The following is an 8,148-nucleotide window of genomic DNA, read 5'->3' as shown; positions in this document are numbered from 1 at the left end:
CCGTTCTAACAGACAGTATATGATATCTGTCCACATCTCACATTCTGCCTTTATTTCCATGTTGATTTTAATGGAACACATCGGTCTAAAAGCAAGTTTGGAAATGCTGTTTAACTTAAGCTGTGTATGTGTGTGTGTGTGTGTGTGTGTGTGTGTGCACTTTGGATGGGTTAAATGCAGAGCACGAATTTTGAGTATGGGTCACCGTACTTCCAAAAGCATCCACATCGCTCTCTCTTGTGTGGCACATCTTCTCTCAGTCCTTAGCATGTCTACTTGTATTATTTCTCCTTTGGTCAACACTCCCATCTCTACTGTGAGCACTCCTGTCACTATCAACATCCCACCTACTGTATTCTACATGCCAACTAATTCAAAATGGTAATGTAAAAATGATCATATCTTCTTAACAATGTTTCATTAATTGCATCAACTTAATGTTATTGAATTGCATATTATATATATATATATATATATATATATATATATATATATATATATATACGTTTGTATTTGTTATATGTATTAATATAGTCGCTTATTTCCCGTGTACTTTCACTTTCGTTTTTAGCTTGGCTCATGAGGACACTCTCGCTCCCTCTAGCGGCGCAGAGTAGCAGCACACTCTCCTCTGACACACTGAAGCTGTGCTGTTACACATTTTATATCTGCCTACACACATTTCCAAAACATTGCCTCTTCTTATATATCAAAAGTTCACACACAAATCAAAGAGCTGCACACACACAATGCAAACTGCCTGACATCTCGTCCAAAATGAATCCCTGCATTCAAAATATTAGAAACGTATCTCAGAAGCAAACATCTGTAAAAACCTTTGCCGTAATATTAAAAAAATATATTTTTGTTGTTGTTGCTTCTTTTTTTCAACTGCTTACTCACAAATTCTTTACGTTTCACACAGTTTCTGAAAGCTGACACTCAAACAGCAGAAGCACACAAGTCACTAAGAAATGCAAATAGTTACTTTTTTAGGGAGTAACTCATTATTCTAATGTACTACTTTTAAAAGTAAGTTTTCCCAACACTGCTGGAAACACATGACTGATAATTACATTTAACATGGGAACTAGATATCAGAACCGTTTCATGTGGTTTAACTATTGAAAACATCTGAATGATGCTATCTTGCTCAGTAACTGACTGTATTGCATGACTGTAGCTTTCGGCCAGGAGAAGATGTCATCAGGTGGCGTCCAACTTTCACGGGGTGTTTCGACCCTGAACCACAACACCCTCCAGTTGGCGGGTCGGCAGTGGTGGCCAGTCACTGCCCTCCTCCTCCTGGCCCCCAGCTCAACTCCTCCCTCCTACTCCAGAGCCAACAAGACGCTCTTTCTGCTGCCTCACCCAGCCTACGGACAGCTGCCTTCCTCTCCCTTCCTGCTAAACCCAAAGCAGTGAGTGTCTTCCACACAGACTGTGCCGGGAAACCCCTACACCCGACCTCAACCGGGAATAGCCAGGTCTGCCACCCTTTGGCCCTGCACTGCTCAACAAGGTCCTGATACTTTGTGGCTTTCCGCTCATGGGCCTCCTCACACCCGTCTTCCCACGGGACCGTCAGTTCGATCAAGATTATCTTCCTTGCCTCCTCAGACCATAAGACCATGTCTGGCCTCAGCAGCGTTTGCACAACCTGGGGGAAGACTAGTTTCTTTCCCAGGTCCACCACCATCTCCCAGGATTGTGCTGCTTGCAAGAGGCTATTTTTGATCTTCTTGGGGGCTGCTGGTTTCTCCCCTTCTCTGATGAACTGAATGCATGTCCTCGGCCTTGTACTAGTCTGGCGCTTTTTCTGCCTCTCCCGCTCCAAGATGTCAGCCAGTGCAAAGAGAACCTTGTCATGGCGCCACCTGTATCTTCCTTGGCTAAGGGCTGTTTTGCATCCTGCCAGTATGTGCGCCATTGTTCCCCTCCCTCCGCATAGCCTACACGATGGGTCCTCCCTCATACCCCATCTGTGGAGGTTTGTTGGTGATGGAAGGGTGTCGTAAACTGAACGGAGCAGGAAGGAGATGCGAAAGGGCTCCAGTCTCCAGATCTCAGGCCATGTGATCTTCCGCTTCGGCAGGTCCCACTTCGTCCAGGCACCTTGTACTCCAAGTTCGACGGCCCTAGACATGCGCCTTTCTTCCTCCAGGTGTCGGACCTCGGCTTGAATCATGTCCCTCCTCTGCCTTGGGTCTGCTTTTCCCCACTGCTGAAAGTGGGTGGATCCGAATCCTTGCCCCCCTACGCAGGGGTTCCCGATGACGTCCTTCAGCTTCAATGCACATTCGGCTTGTGCCACTGATGTGTCAGCCACCCACTTGCGTCCTGATCTCGTAGTGACACCTGCTCTCCTGACTTTTTCATCAGTGGAGTCTTGGTACATCATCACAAGCCGGCACCTTGCCACCTTGAACTCCTCCACCACTGATGATAGGGGCAGCTGTACCTGACCAGACCTGGTGTATAGCCCTACTGACGTGAAGCTTGGTGGGATTCCGAGCCACTTGCGAAGGTGTTTATTCACTCGCCTCTCGACTCCTTCCACTGCTGTCATAGGTACTTCGTAGATTGTCAGTAGCCACATAAGCCGTGGTAGCAGGCCGTGCTGGAAGAGCCAGACCTTGAACTTTCCTATCAATCCTGACCCCTCGATCATACTCAGCCATCCATCTGCCTGTTTCTCTGTCCTGGAAACATTGCATCTGTCGGTCAGGGATGCGTTGTACCATTTACCTAGGCACTTAATTGGGTTTTCCTCAATTGATGGTATCGTCTCCCCCTGTACTCGCAGCTGGAACTTGCTTGTCACTTTCCCATTTCGAATCACCATACTTCTTGATTTCCTCGGTTTGAATTTCATCCGAGCCCATGTTGCTCCATCTTCAAGGGCCTTCAAGATCCATCTTGCTTGCACATGGGTTGAAGTTGTTATGGTAAGGTCATCCATAAAACCTCTTATTGGAGGTTGGCGGATGCCAGACTCCATTGATGGCCCTCTGGATTCCTTTTCTGCAGCTGTTATGAGCAGGTTCATTCCCATGACAAACAGGATGGGGGAGATGGTGCAGCCTGTCACGATTCCCTTTTCCAGGACCTGCCACTGGGTTGTAAAGTGGGCAGTTTTGAACCTTAGTTTGAATCCTCCGAAGTAGCTGGTAATTATACCCCTGGTGTGGTAGGGGATATGGTAGTGTTCCATAGCTGTGTTAATGATGCCATGTGGGATTGAACCGTATGCATTAGCCAAGTCGAGCCAGACAACCGTTAAATTTCCTTTGCTCCTCTTGGCCTCTCTGATCAACTGATTGAGGATGCCCGTATGTTCCAAGCACCCGGAGAAACCTGGAATGCCACCCTTCTGGACTGATGTATCAACATATTTATTCTTCACCATGTAGGTAGTCATCCTTTTTGCCAGGACAGAAAAGAATACCTTGCATTCGACACTTAGGAGAGAAATGGTTCGGAACTGACTGATGTCAGAGGAGTCCATTTCCTTGGGTACAAAACACCCATCTGCTCTTTTCCAGGATGTTGGAATGATACCTTTTGTCCATATCCTTCGCAACAGTTTCCATAACCTGCGGAGGAGCATCGGGCATCTCTTGTATACTTTATAAGGTATACCGCTTGGTCCTGGGGCAGATGCTGAACGGGCTTTCTGCACAATGACCTGGACTTCTCTCCATGTTGGTTCACTGGTATCAAGCTCTTCCTCAGGAGTTTCAGCAGTTCTGCTGATCTTTGGGTGTGCACCACAAGCCTGGTTTCTGAGGGCGTCACTGTGGCTCTCCTTCAGGAACTCCTCTACAACTTCCTTAGGGCTGGTCAGTCTTCCAGATCTTGCTTCCCCAAGCAGGGTTTTGGTAAACCTGTATGGGTCCTTAATGAACTGAGCCCGCTTCACTTCCTTCTCTTTCCTCAGTTTCAGAGACCTTTCTGCCCTTCTCAGTCTGCGGAGTTGCCCTCGAAGCCCACTAGTTAGCTCTTGTATGCCCTTCCTTTCTTCAGCACTTGCTATTCTGAACTGCTTATTGAGGATCTTGATCTCCTTCCTCAATTGCCAGATCTCTCTTGTCCTCCTGTTTGGCCGGTTTACATGAGTTTTGATGCTACCCATTCTCTCTTCTGTGCCAAAGCGCTCTCTGGCCATGGTGGTGATGATTGTTGTCATACTGTCAATTTTCTTCTCAGCTGTTCCTGCTAAAGTGGCCTCAAGTACTCTGTCTAGGTCCACATCTAGTTGTTTCCATGCAGTGTTGTTGTTTGCTTGGGGCCATCTCACTTTCTCTTTCATAAGTTGGGTGTCTGAGGTAGTGTTAGGAGAGCCCCTCCTGTGGCTTTGGGATGGAGCAGGTGCTGAGAGGTCTCCTGTGCTGTGGGGCGCTTCCTGACTGGAGTCCTCCTGCGTCTCACTTAGTGTCTCCACTATGCGCTGCATCTGCTTCTTCCCTTCTCCACATTGGGTCTTGGATTGGCGTATTTTAAGTCCCCTTGCATTTTTGCAAAGCTTCCCGCAGTGGCACTTTACTTCCAACACTTCCCCTGTAAGTGTGGTTTGGGTGAGCCGTCTCGTAATCTGTGTGTTTTCCATAGCCATAACCGTTGTGTCCGTCCTATTGGGTCTCTCATCCTCCCCCCCTCTCGGGAGACCCTGGGGGTATTGCTCATTTTTTTGTTCTGTAGCTTTAGTTGGTGCCCTCTTGCGAGTGCTGTGATTGAGATTGCTAGCCTCGCCCACCCACGCCAGTCTTTCCTGGAGGTCATCTGTCTTTCCAGCGTCACCAATCTTCCTTGGTTTCCATCCAGCCTTTCCTGGAAGTCACTGGTGTCCCAGGGGAAATACTATTGAAAACATCTGAATGATGCTTAATAAGGAAAATAAAAGTTAATGCTGATATTCAGCACTCTGTTTAATGACAAACATTTACTAAACATTTACTACTTTTCTTTAACAGCATTCATTTACTCCTCTAACTCTCATAAACAATCAACTAACAATGACTGGATTGATGAACTCTCTGAACAAATCCTTCCACAAACAGAGACGGTCCGTATACTCAGTAAATATGAGATCACATGTGTTTTGTTAAGCTTTGCTGTAAAATGTAAATCAAATATTTTCCCCACCCATAAGTCAAGTCACCTTTATTTATATAGCGCTTTAAACAAAATACATTGCGTCAAAGCAACTGAACAACATTCATTAGGAAAACAGTGTCAATAATGCAAAATGATAGTTAAAGGCAGTTCATCATTGGATTCAGTGATGTCATCTCTGTTCAGTTAAATAGTGTCTGTGCATTTATTTGCAATCAAGTCAACGATATCGCTGTAGATGAAGTGACCCCAACTAAGCAAGCCAGAGGCGACAGCGGCAAGGAACCGAAACTCCATCGGTGACAGAATGGAGAAAAAAACCTTGGGAGAAACCAGGCTCAGTTGGGGGCCAGTTCTCCTCTGACTAGACGAAACCAGTAGTTCAATTCCAGGCTGCAGCAAAGTCAGATTGTGCAGAAGAATCATCTGTTTCCTGTGGTCTTGTCCTGGTGGTCCTCTGAGACAAGGTCTTTACAGGGGATCTGTATCTGGGGCTCAAGTTGTCCTGGTGTCCGCTGTCTTTCAGGGCAATAGAGGTCCTTTCTAGGTGCTGATCCACCATCTGGTCTGGATACGTACTGGATCCGGGTGACTGCAGTGACCCTCTGATCTGGATACAGACTGGATCTGGTGGCTACGGTGACCTCGGAATAAGAGAGAAACAGATTAATATTAGCGTAGATGCCATTCTTCTAATGATGTAGCAAGTACATCGTGTATTATGGGAAGTGTTCCCGGTTCCGGTTTAACTAATTAATGCAGCCTAAAAATCCTTTAACGGATTTGGATATTAAAAGCATATTAGTATGTTATGTGTATGCCAGGTTAAAGAGATGGGTCTTTAATCTAGATTTAAACTGCAAGAGTGTGTCTGCCTCCCGAACAATGTTAGGTAGGTTATTCCAGAGTTTAGGCGCCAAATAGGAAAAGGATCTGCCGCCCGCAGTTGATTTTGATATTCTAGGTATTATCAAATTGCCTGAGTTTTGAGAACGTAGCAGACGTAGAGGATTATAATGTAAAAGGAGCTCATTCAAATACTGAGGTGCAAAACCATTCAGGGCTTTATAAGTAATAAGCAATATTTTAAAATCTATGCGATGCTTGATAGGGAGCCAGTGCAGTGTTGACAGGACCGGGCTAATATGGTCATACTTCCTGGTTCTAGTAAGAACTCTTGCTGCTGCATTTTGGACTAGCTGTAGTTTGTTTACTAAGCGTGCAGAACAACCACCCAATAAAGCATTACAATAATCTAACCTTGAGCTCATAAATGCATGGATTAACATTTCTGCATTTGACATTGAGAGCATAGGCCGTAATTTAGATATATTTTTGAGATGGAAAAATGCAGTTTTACAAATGCTAGAAACGTGGCTTTCTAAGGAAAGATTGCGATCAAATAGCACACCTAGGTTTCTGACTGATGACGAACAAAAGAACAAACAGTGCTTCCATTAGTGAAAACACATTGTGCTATTAGGCTTACAAAAGAAAAGCAAAAACATAAACCTGAATGGACATATGTAAGAGTTATAGAAGACAAAAAGAACAAACTACAGCTGAGATAACAGACATATGTCATATACAATGACATTATTAGAAATCAGTGGATAAAACAACAAAATATTTAGATCTTTGTATTGCAGTGTATGTTTGAACCAAATAAAATTGCAGTGACTTCTGTCTGGTTTGATAGATATTTATATATGTATACATATCTTATAATTACTATTTATGAAGAAAATATACTGCAATTTTTACATAGTGTAAGTATCTGTCAATAATTGCTCAAGTGAAAAGATTTTAACAAATGCAACCAAAGTCCTGTTTCATTTAATCTATTCATAATCACTTGCATGTGCGTGTGGGAGAGGCTTTGAGAGGCTTTGAGGACGAGGGCGTCGGGGTGCAGGTTAACAGGTTAAAAATACTGAAAATACAACTTGTGCTGATTGTAGACAACACAAATGACACTGATGTTCACTCACGCTAGTGTTTTTAGTGCTTGTTTTTCAAATGTCTGTTTTAAATCGTATGATTTTCCATTTTAAAATTACATTTCCATGCATGTAAATGACATATTTCTCTGCAAATACAAATTGAGCTGTAGATACTGTAAATGTTGTATAAAAGAGTTAATAAAAACTAATAAAAACCTGTATGATGTTAACAGAAAGTAACACATATTAACATATTTAATGTATATGCAGTTAATGTTCTTAATTATTATTATTTTTGTTATTATTATAGTTTTTGATTATTCAACTACTGAATACAATTAAAGAAATAGCGATTAAAGGCAAAAAAGTAAAACAAAAATAATAATAATGTGTATTATAATTACAGAGAGCATTATAGGCGTAAAACAAAGTGAAAGTTCACAACGGAAAGCAAACACAGATCAGCTGTTCATCTCATCAAACAGCACTATCTGTTCTTCACTCGTGTAACTGAACCTGTTTCCTCTAATTCTTTAATTCCTGCAAACCACAGAAGGTTTTGTTTATGTGAGCATCAACACACCTTTCCACACCTTACAGTTGAACCTGCTAAACTGTGCAGTTTTATTTTCAGGGGCGTTGGTGTGTTTTATGTTTTTATATAATAGATACCTGTTACTTTTACTAACAAGACAAACCTGAAAATTCAGACAAAGTCATGACACGCAACACATGACAAAAGAAAAGATTTAAAACATGACAAAATACCACAGCTGTTCACCCATCAAACCTGTTGTGTACTGTACATGTACAGCTTTATGAGATATATTTGGATCTAAAATTAATTGTGAGGGGAAATTTCTCAAAATAACTTTACCACAGAAGAAAGGAACAATGTAAACCCAGATTTTGATTCAACTCAGGAGATAGAGTTCATATTACCTAAATGTTTCTAATTTATTGACATTAATTGTTAATTCTGAGTAAGCTGAACTTTTTCAAGTCATTTCTTATTGTACTTGTTTTTTTAAGTCCAATCAGTAGTTTCTAATCAAACAAACTGAGATTGTATTACTTAAACATGTGTCAT

Source organism: Carassius carassius, chromosome 7, assembly GCF_963082965.1.
Source record: "Carassius carassius chromosome 7, fCarCar2.1, whole genome shotgun sequence".
NCBI classification, from domain to species: domain Eukaryota; kingdom Metazoa; phylum Chordata; class Actinopteri; order Cypriniformes; family Cyprinidae; genus Carassius; species Carassius carassius.
Note: the sequence above shows the minus strand (reverse complement) of the source record.